The sequence below is a fragment of the Oryx dammah genome, unplaced genomic scaffold, assembly GCF_014754425.2.
Source record: "Oryx dammah isolate SB20612 unplaced genomic scaffold, SCBI_Odam_1.1 HiC_scaffold_12, whole genome shotgun sequence".
In the NCBI taxonomy this organism is placed as follows: Eukaryota; Metazoa; Chordata; class Mammalia; order Artiodactyla; family Bovidae; genus Oryx; species Oryx dammah.
Genome location: NW_024070196.1, coordinates 34502951 through 34519799, shown reverse-complemented (window position 1 = coordinate 34519799; position 16849 = coordinate 34502951). Strand labels below are relative to the sequence as shown.

The 16849-nt window shown below is 39.5% G+C and overlaps 2 protein-coding genes across 6 annotated transcripts in view; one reads left to right on the top strand and one right to left on the bottom strand.

The window, feature by feature from the left end:
• Nucleotides 1-16849, top strand: part of FGF2 (fibroblast growth factor 2) — a 61305-nt gene that overhangs the window by 24353 nt on the left and 20103 nt on the right. The gene's annotated exons all lie outside the window — the stretch shown is intronic.
• The window catches only part of NUDT6 (nudix hydrolase 6), a 73552-nt gene continuing 69849 nt past the window's right edge, over nucleotides 13147-16849 (bottom strand). For 3 of the 5 annotated variants that reach the window (XM_040250550.1, XM_040250547.1, XM_040250551.1), the window contains 2 exons: nucleotides 16391-16477; nucleotides 13206-15528 (listed from right to left, as the gene is read on the bottom strand). The gene's annotated coding sequence lies outside the window, so the exon portion shown is untranslated. Of the gene's footprint in view, nucleotides 15529-16390; nucleotides 16478-16849 lie in introns of all 5 variants that reach the window. The other 2 variants (XM_040250548.1, XM_040250549.1) reach the window with 1 other exon arrangement.

Below are 16849 nucleotides of genomic sequence, written 5' to 3'. Positions count from 1 at the left end.
TGGGGAAGTAACTTCAAGTACCAGTTTCCTCATCTGCCAAATGGGGATGCTAGCTCATGATAGCTACCATATTTATATTGTATGAATATGTCAGATATACGTCAGATAGAGAGCCCTTACTGGATGTCAGCTGTGACTATTGTTTGTTGTTCTTAAAGCTCCCCTTTATAAACTTACATCTCGTCTATCTTCCAGTGCTTGAGATACCTAATGCTGGGTAACAAATGTCTCAAAATTTAATGGCCTAAAATTAGCACTTCATTGTTTCTCACAATTCTGTGTGTCGACTGTAGTTCAGCTGGATGGTTCTTCTGCTAGCACAGTTTGAAATTTGTCATGAGGCTGCAGTCAGATGGCTGGAGCGGGAACACCTGAAATGGCTTGACGTACATGTCTGGTCCTTGGCAGGGAAACTGGGGCCCCAGTGATCTTTCTTCACATGATCTCTCCGTGAGACTCCCTTGGGCTTCTTTACACCGAGGCTGGATCGCAAGAGCAAAGCTCCAGCCTGTAAGCACTGTTTACATCATGTTTGCTAACGTCCCATTGACTAAACTCAGTCAGCCTGGCCCAAGACTAGAGTCAATATGGGAGGGACGGACTACACGAGGTATGACTATCAAGAGGTGTGGTTCATTGCAGCCACCAAAATAAGTCTCTACCACATCCAGTTTCCAAACCCCTACTGTCTGGAAAACATCTTCACTTGGATGTCACTCTCAGTTTGAACGTAGCTAATTCACTTCCAATTGAATATAGGCAATTCGTTGTTCTCATTGATGAGCATGGAGCTGGTGCTGGATCATAACAGACAGCCTCATTTTGTCAGCTTTCCTCCCAGATTATTCTGTCAGTTTTCTTCCAAGTTAAAAACCTAAATGCAACTCCCCCCTCACCTTTTTATTTATTTATTTTTAACCAAAATCTAGATTTCGTGAAACCTTGGCATTTATTCCTTTGTTTTCCACCCTCACTGCCACCATTGAAGTCCAAATCCTTATTGTCTTGCATGTGAACAACTGCAGTAACCTTTCAGTTAGGTTTACTTTAAACATCATTTTCAGTTTGATGCCTTTCTTTTCAAGAACCTGCAGTATATTTGTTGTTCTTACTGAATCAAACTTGCTTGTTTTTCCAGTGCCCTTATTTATCTTATACAACTCTTCTTTTCCACTGTTGTATATCGTCCACCCTTCAGAATCAGAGAATGAGGAGGGAAGGTACTTAATGAAAGAGTTTAAGTCCATCTACATTATAAATATCTTTGAACACAGAGAGGAATAGAGGAGGTGATGAGGCCGAGCAAAAATCCTGAAGGTAAAATGTGAAGTGGAAGGGATTTTACTGTTGCTGTTTGTGTTTTTGAGAATTAGGTAAGAATTACAGGAGGAAACTAGGTATTTCAGGGGGTTGGAAATTAGTTCCGTTTTAATGGAATGCCTTAAGTTTCAGAAGTCTTGAACTGTCTCGTCCTTCATTGCACTGCTCCTGGCTCAGTTGGGTTTCACATCCGCATAGTCTGTCTTACTGTTGTCAGAGGCGCCTGGTGTATGTTCTGATGTGGTGCTTGGCCCACACTGAGTGCCTCATGAATGTTTGGATGAAAAATATAAGCAGAACTTAGTCAGACTTTTTATAAAGTAAAATGGGCAATATCCACAAATTATAAGGAAAGGATGTAGTTCTCTTATATTAAATGGACAGAGATCCAGGAGGCAGTTCTGTAAATTATGTTCACCACTGAAAGCAGACGTCTGTTAGTTAAGCACTCAGTGCATGTGCTCTGGACACTGACTGAGGCTGGGGTGAGTGAGGCTTAGCTAGTTATGCTGCACGATGAGAGCGCCCATGTCTTCTGTAGATTGGCATAGAAAATGTGTCAGGAATGTGGGAAGAGAGACCTGTTACTTTTTTTTTTTTTTTTCTTTTTTGGACCTATAAGCTTTTTGAATTAGATAACATTTTAAAAATAGGATATAGAAAGCATAACCTCCTGTTCATACGAGGGAACAGCATTATAAAGTGATAAACACAGAAAGGCATGAACCTAAGGAATTGAACAAGCATATTTAGTTAATCCTGGACATTATTTTGATAGTTCATTTTTATTCCAAAGGCATCAAATTTTTTGTGAAATCAGTGATAGTTTTTAACCTCAGTAATTGAGACTTTGTGTAAGGAAATGGACAATGTTTTGAAGAATCTCTTCCACTCCACCAGCTTTCAACCACAGTTTCAAATACACTATTTTAAAGAACTTAACTCCAGAGTAGTCCACTTAACTTTATTAACTTGGACTTCAAGGCAGCTGCATTCTTTGGGGTGGAGCCATGCTCTTCTTTCACTATGACCCTGTTTTATTCCTTTAACTTCTCATCACAGCTGAAGAAGGGGCCCTATTTCTTCCTGGAGACTTAGAGGCCAAGGAGCTGTTTCCAGCTTCCTCCTGAGTCCGCCCAGCGTGTCATGCAGGGGCTGCAGGGGCGAGCTGTCCTTGGGAGGGCCTCCTCAGAAGTTCTGGGGATGGGCCTCGAGCTCTTGGCTGCAGTCAGGGTTTTCCAAAGTGGAGGCCGCAGTAACGCTCGTCATTGACTGAGAGACGTGCCGCCTCGGCTATTTTCATGAGGGTCAAATAAAACTCTCTTGTCTTCAGCCTGCTTTGAAAGGTGTTTTCCTAATGATTTTACCAGTCAAACAGAATGACTGTGTGGGAGAGTGTAGTTAAAGAGCTGGAACACTCCGGGCCACTTCCCTTCTCCACCCAGTGCCCCTGCTTGCCTTTCCCCTCGAAGCTCCTCCTTTCCCAGGCACACACTCGCTGCTCTGTTTTCTGTTCTGGAACTGCCTGAATTGTGAGATTTTTGAGGAACTCCTCAATCCAGAAAGAAGTGCCAGGAACACAAACAGCTAACTGGCATTCATCCCTAGGGGAGCTACATGACCAGCCAGGCTGGTCGCATTATCTCCATGGGGCATTTAGCTTTGAGAGAGACCTTGGTGCTCTCAAATCATCCTAGAAGCGTTTCCAAAAGGTAGAAAGAATTGCCAAGAAAAGGCTGTAATCAGGAGGTGCTGTATCTTTTGGGTATGTTGGACTGGTTGCAGAAATACTGGCTGGAGGCAGTGTATATTTTTGCTGTTTATCTTCATCTGATCTGCTTGTGATTTATTTCAGGGAACTCTGGCCAGGTTAATAAACCTTTGAAATGGATTTCTGATTGGTGATCCATAAGCCAAAATGCGACCTCAGCAAAGTGTGTGTGTTTGCATGTGTGCGTGCACGCTCTTGGCTGGTGCTGAGTAGTGGCTGGCCTATCAGTTGGGGTGTACGTCCTGTGATGTATCATGGTCCCCACATTCCCTTCTCCTCCTGGTCTTATCACCAGGCTGCTTGCCTCTTGTCTGTTATACAGTCCCTGCCGGCTTTTGAGTCTGATGCCCTGCTTTTAGTACAAGTGTTTTCAGTGGTCCTCGAATGCTGAACCCCATTTATTCTGAGACAAACCAAAGGAGCTGATAAAGATTTTTCAAGAAAATTTAGAAACATCAACTGTTATTTTTCAGTGAAAATATTTCTCAGCTTCTAGCAGGCTGCCCTTGACTGAAGGTCTGTCTGGCTTGCAACAGCTTGGCCCACGTTAGGCTGTTGACTTCCTCAGGGGCCTTTCTGCCACCGTCCGCTCAGACAACACAGCAGCAGTTCTGAAACCCGGTGCTTCCTGCAGCCTTGGAAGGCTGCTGCTGGAAGATGCCTCCTCATAAGTGGTACAGATACCTGCTCTAAGAGCTGACGCGCATCCTGTTTATTCAGCAAACACTGTAGGAAATGCGAAGAAATGTGAAGTGCCCACACGTTCCGGGGTCACCAGGGCAGTTCTTAGTGTTCTGTTACTGATGGAAAATGTAAAGATCTACAACAATCTGCTATCTGATGCATACAAAATTTTTCAGTCTTTTTTTTAACATAACCACCTTCCACCATCTATCTTTTTTAATTTGGCTCCTTTGTTATTCAGCAGCTTAGCACCAGCTACACGATAGTATATATATGTCAATGTTGCTTTCTCAGTTCGTCCTACCTTTACCGTCCCCTGCTGTGTCCATAGATCCATTCTCTAGTGGGTTCATCAGTACCATTTTTCTAGATGCCACATGTATGCTTTAATATATGATACTTGTTTTTCTCTTTCTGACTGACTTTGTATAAGAGACTCTAGGTTCATCACCACCTACCTTTTAAATATGGCAACAAAGAGGTAGCAGAAGTGATATTTGGACTTCATTCTTCCTTCCTCTATCCCGTTCCTTTACCATCTAGTGGAAATACTGAGACACTGTGAATAGAGAATGGAAAAAATTGAGAATCTATGGGGACAGAAGAGCCCATAGACCATGTAATGAGCCTCTGTATAATTGAGAATTTGATAGAATAAGCCATCAAAAAATTTTCAGGTAGTGTTTCGTTTTGGAATCATTTCGTATTTCCCCATGATTATGAGAGTAAAATCATTAAAATGTGATGTTAACCGAAACTTTGCATCAGATTTTTTATACTGTATTGCATTGTGTTTTATTCCATGTGCCTAGATACAACTGAGATCATGGTGATCAACGAGTTGTAGAATAGAAAACTCTACTGCTGCTGCTGCTAAGTCGCTTCAGTCGTGTCCGACTCTGTGCGACCCCATAGACGGCAGCCCACCAGGCTCCCCCGTCCCTGGGATTCTCCAGGCAAGAACACTGGAGTGGGTTGCCATTTCCTTCTCCAATGCATGAAAGTGAAAAGTGAAAGTGAAGTCACTCAGTCATGTCCGACTCTTAGCAACCCTATGGACTGCAGCCCACCAGGCTCCTCCATCCATGGGATTTTCCAGGCAAGAGTACTGGAGTGGAGTGCCATTGCCTTCTCCGATGGAAAACTCTAGAGGCGTGTGTACACTGGAGCCTGATTATTTGGTTTATGGGCTATTCTACCTATGGGTTCTCAATTCTATCCATTTCTATTCACTAAGGAAATGGAAGTTATAGTAAAAATAATATCTAGAGTCTGTCTTCTTCACATTACTTGGCTTTTTTCTTTCTCAAATAATTTTGTCTCTTAAAGCACATAATCAAATATTAATTATTAAATAAGACAACATTTTGAATTAGTTGGCTGACATTTTTTAAATGAAAAAATTTGAGATAATTTTAGATTCACTTACAATAGTAAGAAGTAACACAGAGATTCTGTGTCCCCTTTGCCTGGTCTTCCCCAGTTGTAACATCTTATAGTGCCTTTCACAGTTTCACACCAGGATGTTGACATCAACACAGCCAAGACACAGAACATTTTCCTCATCACAGGTATTCCTCAGGCTGCCCTTTTATAGCCACAGTCAGTTCCCCAAGCCCACCTCTGGCAACTGCCAGTCTCTTCTCCATTTCTATAACTTTGTGGGCAGCTTATTTTTAGAAACATTTCTCCAATAGTTGGCCTCTGGGAAGAAAGTAGCCATTAACACTTACAGAGCAGATGAATTTTGTAGGTGGAAGCCGGTAGTTATGCACACATACTCAGTGCTGACTTGGGGTGCTCTGCCAGGAGACAGTGTGGGGTCCCCAACTGCAGATTACTGAGGTGTCAGAACTGAAACTATTCTTGCCAGAAAATGCCTCTGCCAACGGCTGTCAGAATTTTCCCTCCTGAATTACACACCTCCACAAAGCAGGCCAAGAAATGACTTGGGTGGCAAGCATTTCTAGCCTCTGTCTGACACTAGAATAGTCACATACTGTCTGGGATCCCTAGTAGCTATGGAAAGGGTGAGGGAAGGTATTTTTTGTCAGTTTGTGATTATCTGCTGATGAGGGAACTCTTTCCTTTTCTTTCTGTCTTTGTAGTTACCTTTGCTACTTTGAAGCTCTGCATTAACCCTGTATTGCACTTGGAGCTTCTGGAATGCCTCAAGGTGCTAAATTGTCTTTCCCTCTTCCTTCTTGTCAGTCTGACTTCATTATCTGATGCCACTAGCAAAGTAAAAGCCATGGTGTGTGTTAGTCACTTGGTCTTGTCTGTCTGTTTGCTACCTCATGGACTGCAGGTCATCAGACTCCTCTGTTCATGGAATTCTCCAGACAAGAATATTGGAGTGGGTTGCCATTCCCTACTCCAGGGGATCTTCCTGAGCCATTGTGGGCAGATTCTTTGCCGTCTGAACCACCATTATTGTTGTTCAGTTGCCAAGTTGTGTCTGACTCTCTGCGACCCCATGAACTGCAGCACTCCAGGCTTCCGTTCTTCACTATCTGAGTTTGCTCAAACTCGTGTCCATTGAGTCAGTGTTGCCATTCAGCCATCTTATCCTCTGTCATCCCCTTCACCTCTTGCCCTCAGACTTTCCCAGCATCAGGGTCTTTGCTAGTGAATTGGCTTTTCACATCAGGTGGCCAAAGTATTGGAGCTTCAGCATCAGTCTTTCTAATACTCAGGGTTGATATCCTTTAGGATTGACTGGCTTGATCTCCTTGCAGTCCAAGGGATTCTCAAGAGTCTTCTCCAGCACCACAGTTCAAAAGCATCAATTCTTCCATGTTCAACCTTCTTTATGGTCCAACTCTCACATCCATTATGTGACTACTGGAAAAACCATAGCTTTGACTATATATATAGACCTCTGTCGGAAAAGTGTTGTCTCTGCTTTTTAATACACTCTCTAGGTTTGTCATAGCTTTTCTTCCAAGGAGCAAATGTCTTTTAATTTCACGGCTATAGCCACCATTGCCGTTGTGTTATTAGAAGAATCTAGAATCATCTAATGTCTGCAGCTGTTTGGACCTGTGTTACTTTTGCTCTTACCTGTAGCTCAGGTAGCTGAAACACTCACTCTAGGACATGAAATAGGAGATCCAGTAGATACTGGAAGAAATTGATTTTTATAAGTTTTTATGGATTGGAATTGCTTGAAACAGCCCTGTCTTTGGCATAAATCAGCTGTACGGTAAAATTTTTTATTGCAGGAATTAAATGATATGGTTTAAGACATAATGGCAAATTTGATGTTTCGGACATATTACACTTTAATTGTTTTATATATTTTGTCATCATTGGTAGTCTTAAGTCTCATAATGAAAACAATTTCTACTTTGTAGCTATAAGACTTGATACAGAGAAAGATTTAATTGACTCGTAAAGCCATGTCCTGACTGAGTAGCAAAGAAAGAAGTCATGGATTTCTAAGGTCCTTCCCTTCCTTCCTATTTTTGTTATGCTAATTTTAACCTTCTTTGAAAACTGAAGAGTTGCTAAGAATTTCAATGAACTGTGTGTCTAATAATGTTCCTGTTTATAAACTTAAGTAGCCAGTTGAGTTGTGAAGAGAATGGGATGTATGGGTTCCCCCGCCCCGCCCCGGGATGATATACAAAAGGAAATGATTAAAAAAAAAAATGAACGATTAATGAGAGAGTCAGTGTGAAGCTCATTAGTTAGATTTGTGTTTTGTCCACACACAAAAAGGAATAGTTGAATAAATTTAGGTTGCTGATCTTTGTTATCTGACTGCTACCCTCTGGTATTCCAGTCATATATGGAGATTTAAAGGTTTTCATTTTCAGGAAGTGTTTCGTTACATGGACTCCTCTGTCAGTCATCTGTGCATTAGAAAGTTTTTAGTGCGGTCTTCAGCATTAAACTGGATGATTTTTGATGTAATAAACCAGTGGGTTATGCCTTGGAATTTAGTTATTAGTTACTCATGAATTACAGTTCCAAGGAGACAACTGAACCTCATTTTTAACTGAAAAATATTTTATTGTAAAGCTAACACACTTTATCATCAAGTTTTAAATTTATGTTGGTTTTGAATGAGTAAGGAAGGAATTAATATGTGTGCGATGTTCTAAGAGGAGGATGTCAGGAATATGAGTACTGTCAGCTGTAGACCTATATAGTGATCCTTGAAATACAGTATTAGACAACTGCTTTCTGATGATTTTTGTGTACTAAATTACAAATTTCACTTTGCTTTGACTTCAGATTTAAATGAGAAGTAATATTAATGTTGGACCAACTAAAGAACACCATGCATTTGCCACCAGAATGTAAGTTGCGTGAGGGCAGACACTTTGTAGTTCTTGGTTCCTGTTGTATTTCTAGCTCCTAGAACAGTTTCTGACACATGAGGCAAGTGTGATACCATTTTGTTGAATGAATGAATAAATATTAAACACAGGACAATAGGTTGAGAAATTGTATAAGGCCTGTGTTTTCTTTGCAGTAAGTACCTTTTAGTTTACTTCCCTTGAGAATAGTGAAACTATAAATTTATTTGCTATAGAAGTCAGCCTATGGTAGGGCGTTATATGCAGCATAAATGACATATTTGTGAAAGGTGCCCCATCTACACACTTTGTAGATCCTACCCTTTCCTAGATATTCTAGATAAAGTTTCCTAAAAAATTATACAATTCTTTGAATTTCAAAACAAAGCAATACAAAGAAGCAGGTGTAAAATAGGGGGCCAACATCTCTGATGATTACTATGTACTAAAACTTTATATGGGGAGAGATCTAATATCTAATCTTCACTGTATAACCTTGTGCACTAGTAGTTATTTTCAATTGTGCAAGTGAAGAGGTCAGCTCAACTGGTAAGTGGGGAAGCCTGATGAGTCCAATTCTGTCTGCCTCCAAAATCCATGCATTTGACACTGTGGTTTTTTTTTTTTTTTTTTTTTTTTACTACAGTCTAATTTCTGAGGTTTATTTCAGCCAAACTTCTTGAAGTTTTCTGCATTCACTGTTCTCAAAGTCTGAATAACCCAGTGACGACTACTCAGTTTGCATCACCTCACTTCTTTCGTGCCATTTGACAGTGAAGGGCTTTTCAGAGGTCCCACTTAAGATTTCTGTCTTCACTTGGTTTTTACTCTCCCCTAGTTTCCTACTTCTGACAACTCTCTTGGGGGCTCATTAAATGTATTGACTATTTGGCAGGAAAGTGATATCTTAGCTATATTGAGTCTTTCCATTGGTAAGCATACATAGCTCCCCTTTTAAGTCTTTTCAAAATGACTTTCAATAAACTTTTATAACTTTCTTTATAAAAGTCCTTGGTACCTGTAGTTATTATCTCAAATGGTATCTTTTTTTTTTTTAATTACATGTTCCAATAGTTTGTTGTGGGTTACAAAACTCCATTGATTTTTGAATATTGTTGTATCAGTTTATCAGGCAACCTTTATAAGTATTCCCAATAGTTTGTTTGTATTTTGACTTTCAAAAAACTTTCTATTTAGCAGTAATTATAGAAGATTTGTTGAAGAGTTGCAGGGGTTTTACAAGTTCCTCTATGCCTTTACCCAGCCTTCCCTGAAGTTAACTTCTTACATAACTTACACAGAAGTGTGGCACTTTACTTAAAAAAAAGCTGATACTGGTACATTACTGTTTGCGGACTTCATTTAGATTTCACTTTTCCCACTAACATCCTTTTTCTGTTTCAGAATCTAATCCAGAATATTATGTTGCATTTAGTGTCTTAATTTTAATGCAGAATATTATACTACTTGGAAAGAATAACAATTTTGTGTCTTGGTTTCCAAATCTCTGTATGCATATGTATGTGTGTGTGTGTGTGTGGTGGTGGTATAGGGATTAGGTATGTGTATAGTACATACCCTCACAGGCTGGTTTGGACTGTGTGTTTGTAGTATAGGTAGGTACTAGGTGTGTATACAGTACATACCCTTACAGGCTGGCTGAGAGAGTGTGTGTGTGTGGTGTAGGTAGGTATTAGGTACGTGTATAATACATACCCTCACAGGCTGGCATGGACTGACCACTCTTCCAGGCTCTACACCCCGTACTCCTCCTGTAAATGGTGCTCCCCAGAATTCCGTCCTTTGCCCTTTAATTCACGCCTGCAGTGTGTACACTGTTCTGGATCTCATTTTAGTCTTCCTGTGTGGGTTTGGAGCAGCCTGTGCATACAAGATAGCCACTGTTTGCTATGATTAACCAGATCTTTATTCTAGCAGATTTCTTCTTTGAGATCCATATTCACAGAGCTGACTATCTTTTGGATGCCTGTGTCTGCATTTTCCAGAGACTTCCAGTATTATCTTAAGGGAACATAGCTAATCATCTTGCCAACTTGTCTCTTCCTTTTGTATATCCCACCTCAACAAGGAGAAACAGTTCTTTCCTTCCTTGTCTGTGTCCTTACCTCCATTATCTCCATTCCTCTCAGATCTATTTTTCCTTCATCTCTCACATATTTATCAACTTCTCTCTATCCAATTTCATGCAAAGCACTCATTCTTTCATCCTTTTTCAAGTTCCTTAACACAGTATTCAGAGCCTCTGGCCTCACCCTGTCCCATGACGCCCTCTCCCACACCGCACACAGCACCCTCACTGTGCTGGCCATACCCATGAGCCTGACGTTTGCGGCTGTGCCATGCGCTCTTTCTCCTTTGCATGTGCTGTCACGATGCTTTTGTTGTTCCTGCTCTTCCTGACAACCCCTGCTAATTCTGTGGGTCTCCATTCAGTTGTCACTGCTTTAGGAAGCCTCTCCTCTCCAAGCTGGGTTAGGTGTACCTTCTGAGTGCTCTTGGGTAGCTTGTGTGAATTCCTCTCATGGCACTTACAGTACTGACCTTGTTTAGTTACCTGCATCATCTCTCTTCTTGACAATACTGTATGTTAAGGTCAAAGACTCATGTATTTCTCTCTGTGCTTCCTATTGCTCTGCACAGTACCTGGTACATAGCTGTTACTAACGTTTATTGAATGAATAAATGTATTCCCTGTTCTAGGAAACACTGTCTTGTCTGTTTCCAAAAACCATATTCTTTTACCAGGGACAAACCTCTCTAAACGTCAGCTTCTTTATTTATATATGAGTAGGGTGCACTGCTGGAGAAGGCAATGGCACCCCACTCCAGTACTCTTGCCTGGAAAATCCCATGGACAGAGGATACTGGTGGGCTGCAGTCCATGGGGTCGCAAAGGGTTGGACACGACTGAGTGACTTCACTTTCACGCATTGGAGAAGGAAATGGCAACCCACTCCAGTGTTCTTGCCTGGAGAATCCCAGGGACGGGGGAGCCTGGTGGGCTGCCGTCTATGGGGTCGCAGACAGTTGGACACGACTGAAGCGACTTAGCAGGAGCAGCAGCAGGGTGCACTGCATGACCTCTAAGTCCTTTATAGCTCTAACAAGTTAGTATTTATGATTTTAAGATTTATCATCCTTTGAGCCTATTCAAAAGAAAATGATACAAATTCCAAAAAAGGAGTTGCAAAATGTTTTGAGCCATAATAGTCACATTGAAATAATCCTTTGGCTGGCTTTTTGATTATACTGTGTAACTAAATGTGTCAGATGTTAATGGTCTGAGCACTTGAACATTTGAGTAGTTTACTTACTGTAATCAGAGTTTCTGTTTCTTTGCTTACCTATCAAAATCATTTTAGAAAGACCATGTAAATTCTCCTTTGCTAAAGACTGTCAAGTAAAAAGTAGACAACTGTTTATGGATATTGTAAATGGGATTTAAGATGTAACTGTATTATGATGGGACCAAGTGATGACTAGTGAAGTGTGTGTGTGAAAGTCGCTCAGTCGTGTCCAACTCTTTGTGACCCCACAGACTATACAATCCATGGAATTCTCCAGGCCAGAATACTGGAGTGGGTAGCCTTTCCCTTCTCCAGGGGATCTTCCCCAACCCAGGGATTGAATCCAGGTCTCCCGCATTGCAGGCAGTTTCTTTACCAGCTGAGCCACAATGGAAGCTTCCCTAATGATAAGGTTCTTCAATTTGGTGCTTTACAGCTTTTGTTTTTATGTTACAGCGGAGGGGAAAAAAGTTGAATTTTAAGCTTGGATAACACACTATTTTTCCAAGTTTGTCTCTTATTGGACTTAAATATCAACATTAGAAAGCCATGAGAAGTCTTACGTTTATCAAAATTGTTGACTTCTGTGCATCCCAAACCTGAACATAGATTGGTGGTCTCCAGCATGCTGAAAAGACCTGGGCTATATCAGGGTTCAGAGGTCCAATTTAGGAAGAAAGGTTTTCTATTGTAGACTGTTTTAAAGAACTTTCAAAATGTAAAATATAATGTAGATACAGGAAACCATATCAAACAAATTCATACATTAATGGGTTATTACTAGGTGAACATTCTTATAATCACCACTACAGAACTTTGCCAGCCACCCCAGATGCCTCTCTGTGTCTACCGCCTCTCCAATAAAGTACACAGATTTCTAAATACTTTGAATTTCTTAGTAGTTTCATCACAGTGATAGGCATCCTTAAATATTCTAGTTTAGTTTTGCTTTTTAAAGTATGAGCTTTAGGCCTCTTTTAGTCTCAGGTCCCCCTTCCATCTTTTTTTCCTCCATAGTAATTGATTGATTGTTGAGGAAACTACATTATTTGACCTGCGAGGTTTCTCAGTCTGGATTATGCCTGTTGCTCGAGCTATCTCAGACGTGGCTGTTTAAGCTTTGTGGCTATCTCCTGCCTCAATCCTGAAATGACAGTCTGCTTGGAATATCATTTCTTTTAATCTCCCTACCCTGTACCTTGTTTATGATATTATCTCCTACATATCTTTCAAACCTTAGTTCAAATCTCATCTCTCCTAGAAAGATTCTCGGATTTTTTCATCTGGTAATATATGTCATTTTCCGTAATCTCATAGCACCTGTATAATACTCATGTACAATACCAAGAACATTACAGCAATGAGTTCCTTTATCCATTTTTCTTTTGTGTGAGATGCTTTCAACTCACCAGATGTTCACAAGGTATTTCTATGCACCTGGCATGGGATAGAGACAGATGAAGTATAGTTCCCTTTTGGATGATATACTTGTTACATCTCTTTAATTGAGATACTTCCTCTTCCTCTTGTTACTCGTAAATGCAGTTATTTTCAGTCATGTTTAATATGGCATACACTTGGTATTTTACACAGCATATAAAAATTGGCTCACAATGGATCAAAACCTAAATATACAAGGTAAAACTAAAACACTTAAGAGAAAAGAATAGGCATAAGTCTTCATGACCCTAGGTTAGGCAATAGTGTCTCCGATATGACAAGCAATGAAAGAACAAAATCAATACACTGGATTTCATGAAAATTAAAAAATGTTTATGCATCAAAGGATAACATCAAGAAAGTGAAAAGAACCCACAGCATGGAAGAATATATTTACTTGCAAGTCAGATATCTGATTAGGGCTTGAATCTAGAACATATACAACTCAATGTGAAAAAGTCTTCTTAAAAATTGAGCCAAGGATCTGAATAGACATTTCTCTAAAGATACACAAATAGCCAATAAACACATGAAAAGATATTCAGCATCAGAAAAATACAAATGAAAACTAAGAGATAACAACTCTATACCCAATCAAAATGACTATAATTAGGAAAACAGAACAAAAACCCAGGACTATAAAAAAAGTGGCCTGGATGTGGAGGAACTGGACCCCTTAATTTCTTTTGGGAATGTAAAATGGTTGCTTTGGAAAACAATATGACAGTTTCTCAAATGATTAAACATGGTACCATATTTACTTTTCAGTATATGCCCAAGAGAAATGAAAATGTGTCTATACAAAATCTTGTACAGGAATGTTTGTAGCAGCATTATTCATAACAGCCAAAAACTGGAAACTAACTAAATGTCTATCAAACTGGGTGGGTAAATCAAATGTGGTCTATTCAATGGAATGTTGCTGCTGCTGCTGCTAAGTCACTTCAGTTGTGTCCGACTCTGTGCGACCCCATAGACGGCAGACCACCAGGCTCCCCCGTCCCTGAGATTCTCCAGGCAAGAACACTGGAGTGGGTTGTCATTTTCTTCTCCAGTGCATGAAAGTGAAAAGTGAAAGTGAAGTCGCTCAGTTGTGTCTGACTCTTCGTGACCCCATGGACTGCAGCCTACCAGGCTCCTCCATCCATGGGCTTTTCCAGGCAAGAGTCCTGGAGTGGGGTGCCATTGCCTTCTCTCCAATGGAATGTTACTTGGCACTAAAAAAGAATGAAGTGCTGATTCATGGCCATAACGTGAGTGAAACTTGAAAACATGCTAAGTGAAGGAGGTCAGTCACAAAAGACCACATATTGTATGACCACATTTACATGAAATATCCAGAATAGGCACATCTATAGAGATAGGAGGTGGATTAGTGGCAGCCTAGAGTTGGGATGGTGCTACTGGGAACATAGGAGGTGTGGGATGAAGATGTTCTAAAACTGATTGTGGTGTTGGCTGCACAACCTTGTGACTGTATTAAAAACCATGGAATCATGAATACTTTACATGAATTGTATCATACATGAATTGTATCTTGACTTAAGAAACAAAAGTACCAGGGGCACCAACAGTTTAGTACAAGAGCCATTGACAGTACTTAAACATCATGATAACTCTAGAAAAAGAACTTCTAAGCTGGAGTTAACTGATATGAACAATTCAAGTCAGCTAGGCAAATAAGCATAGGATTGCTTACCATGCTGGCAGTTTTTTTTTGTTTTTTTTTAAGCATAGTTTTCAAATGACGATGTTAAGAGAATAAAGTCTCAGGTAAATGAAACCTACCTGATCTCAAAAGGAAAAAATGTCAGATCAGGTTAGTTGACGATGTTATTCTTATATTCCATATACTTACCGATTTGTCAATTTTTGCTTCAGACAATTCAATTCTGTTTTTTTCCTTGAGGTATCTCTCATGATTACGAAATAACTTTGCTCATATCTAGTCACACTAGTTGCCTTGGAGTCCACATCAGATACTAATATAGCCATACCAGCATTCTTAATAATTCGGGTGTGCAACTGACGTATTTTCCTGCATTATTTTCAATTTGCTCATATCTTTGTATTTAAAGTGCTTTTCTTGTAAGCAACATAGTTGGGTTTTGCCTTTTATCTTGTTGACAGTTTTTTCACCTTTAAAAAGTGACGTATCTAGTTCCTTTATATTTAGTTTAATTATTGATATGTTTGGGTTTAATTTGCCATCTTGGAATCTGTTTTCCCCGTTTGTTCTTGGTCCTTTTGTTTCTCTTTTCCTGCCTTCTTTTGGGTTGTAGTTTTCCATATTCCATTTTTCTGAGACAAAAATGGCCCAGCTGTTAACTATTGGGGTAGTTCAGGAGTTAACTTTGCTCTTGAACTCTACCTTGTCTTTTCAGATCTCTCTTCATCCTCCTTTTCACTTGGTGAAGGCTCAGTGCTTCTCGGGGGCTCTCAGCTCTGTTCTGCTTCCATCCTTCAGTGGATAGCTGCTTTGCACTCAGCAAAGCCTAGGTGATTCAGAAGGATCTGAGGCCCTTCTGTTCTGTCTTCTGCCTGTCGGGTGTGATGGTTGTACACTAGGTGCAAGCTCTGTAGGAGAGAACTGGCAGGTGGGTATGGAATTGCTCTTTGATATCAGCAGCTATTAAAAGTCTGTAAAAGTTCAGCTGGTTTATTCATACTCTCCATTTTGGCAAGATGATTCTTCTTCCTGTTAAAATGAAAGCAGGTCATTTCTGTTTTGGGGGAAGGGACCCCAAATGTGGAATTCTTTAAGTGAAATTGTGTTTGTTTAGATCTCTTTATACCTCAGATCTGATGGGTTTTTAAAGAAAATCTAGGATTTTGTGGATTATCCAGCTTCTTGTTGATTTAAGCTCTGGTTCCTGTCTATATTTTTATGGTTATATGGTAATAAACACTTTTCAGGCACTGACAGTTTACTTTTTAGTGGCTTATCAAATAATGGTATCCAAATGTGAATTCCCACGGAACCTATGAAAGGCCAATGAATAAATGAATGACATTTACTTTTGCTTCTGAGTCACTGGTATTGACCACACATTAATATCCATCATCTGCCTTATGAACAGTAATTATACATTTACAAAATGGTGGGCTAGAGCTAGGCTAGTTTATTGATAAAGTGCCAGAAAAAAGTATAGTGATGGACTGTGCAGTCATGAGCATTTATACAACATCATGAGTTAAAAAGAGATGCTCATGTATCATATATGACTTAAGGATCTAATCATTAATAGAATTTTGCTTATATTTGTCAAAAATCTTATTTTCTACATTTTTCCATAATGTTGTGAAAGACTTTGTTTTCATGACTTGCCTATATTCCTTTTACTTTGTATCTTATTTATTTATTTATATTTTACTTTGTATCTTTTAAGATTCTGCAGAAGAATTTCACCTGAAGTGACTGGTACATTGAGAATCAGACATAAAATTAAAATATCCAATAAATGTCATTTTTACTTGATTCCCTTTGTGGTAATTTATAATGCAGGTTATGAGAAGCACAGTTCTGAGAATGCTGACAGTAAAGAGTTAATTTGACTTACCAAGAATTTCTTAAATTTAACTGGCCCCAGAACCTGTTTTTTTAAGTAATCTCTGTTAGTCAAAATACATTTTGGAGAATGCTGCCTCTGAATAGCAAAAGAGAAATTTTAAACTTAATTTTCATTGAGTTGAATAGATGATTATTTGTCCATCTAGCATTATCATGCTTATGTAATATCTGTTTTTTTCTGATGATCTGTTTAATATTGACAATGTAGTGTAACACAGAGGTCATCCTCTTCAGGATCTTATAGTCTGAAAATCTTCATCACACCATATAAGCAAATTAAATGCAAACATTATTTTTTTTCAAATATCTAGTTGAAAAACAAAATCCATATATCAAAATATGTCCATAAAGAAAGATGAATACATTTGGCATTGTATTGAAGGGAAAGCTAGAAATAAGAAACCAAAGGAAATATAAACCAAAAGATAATAGTGAGCAATTATATTTT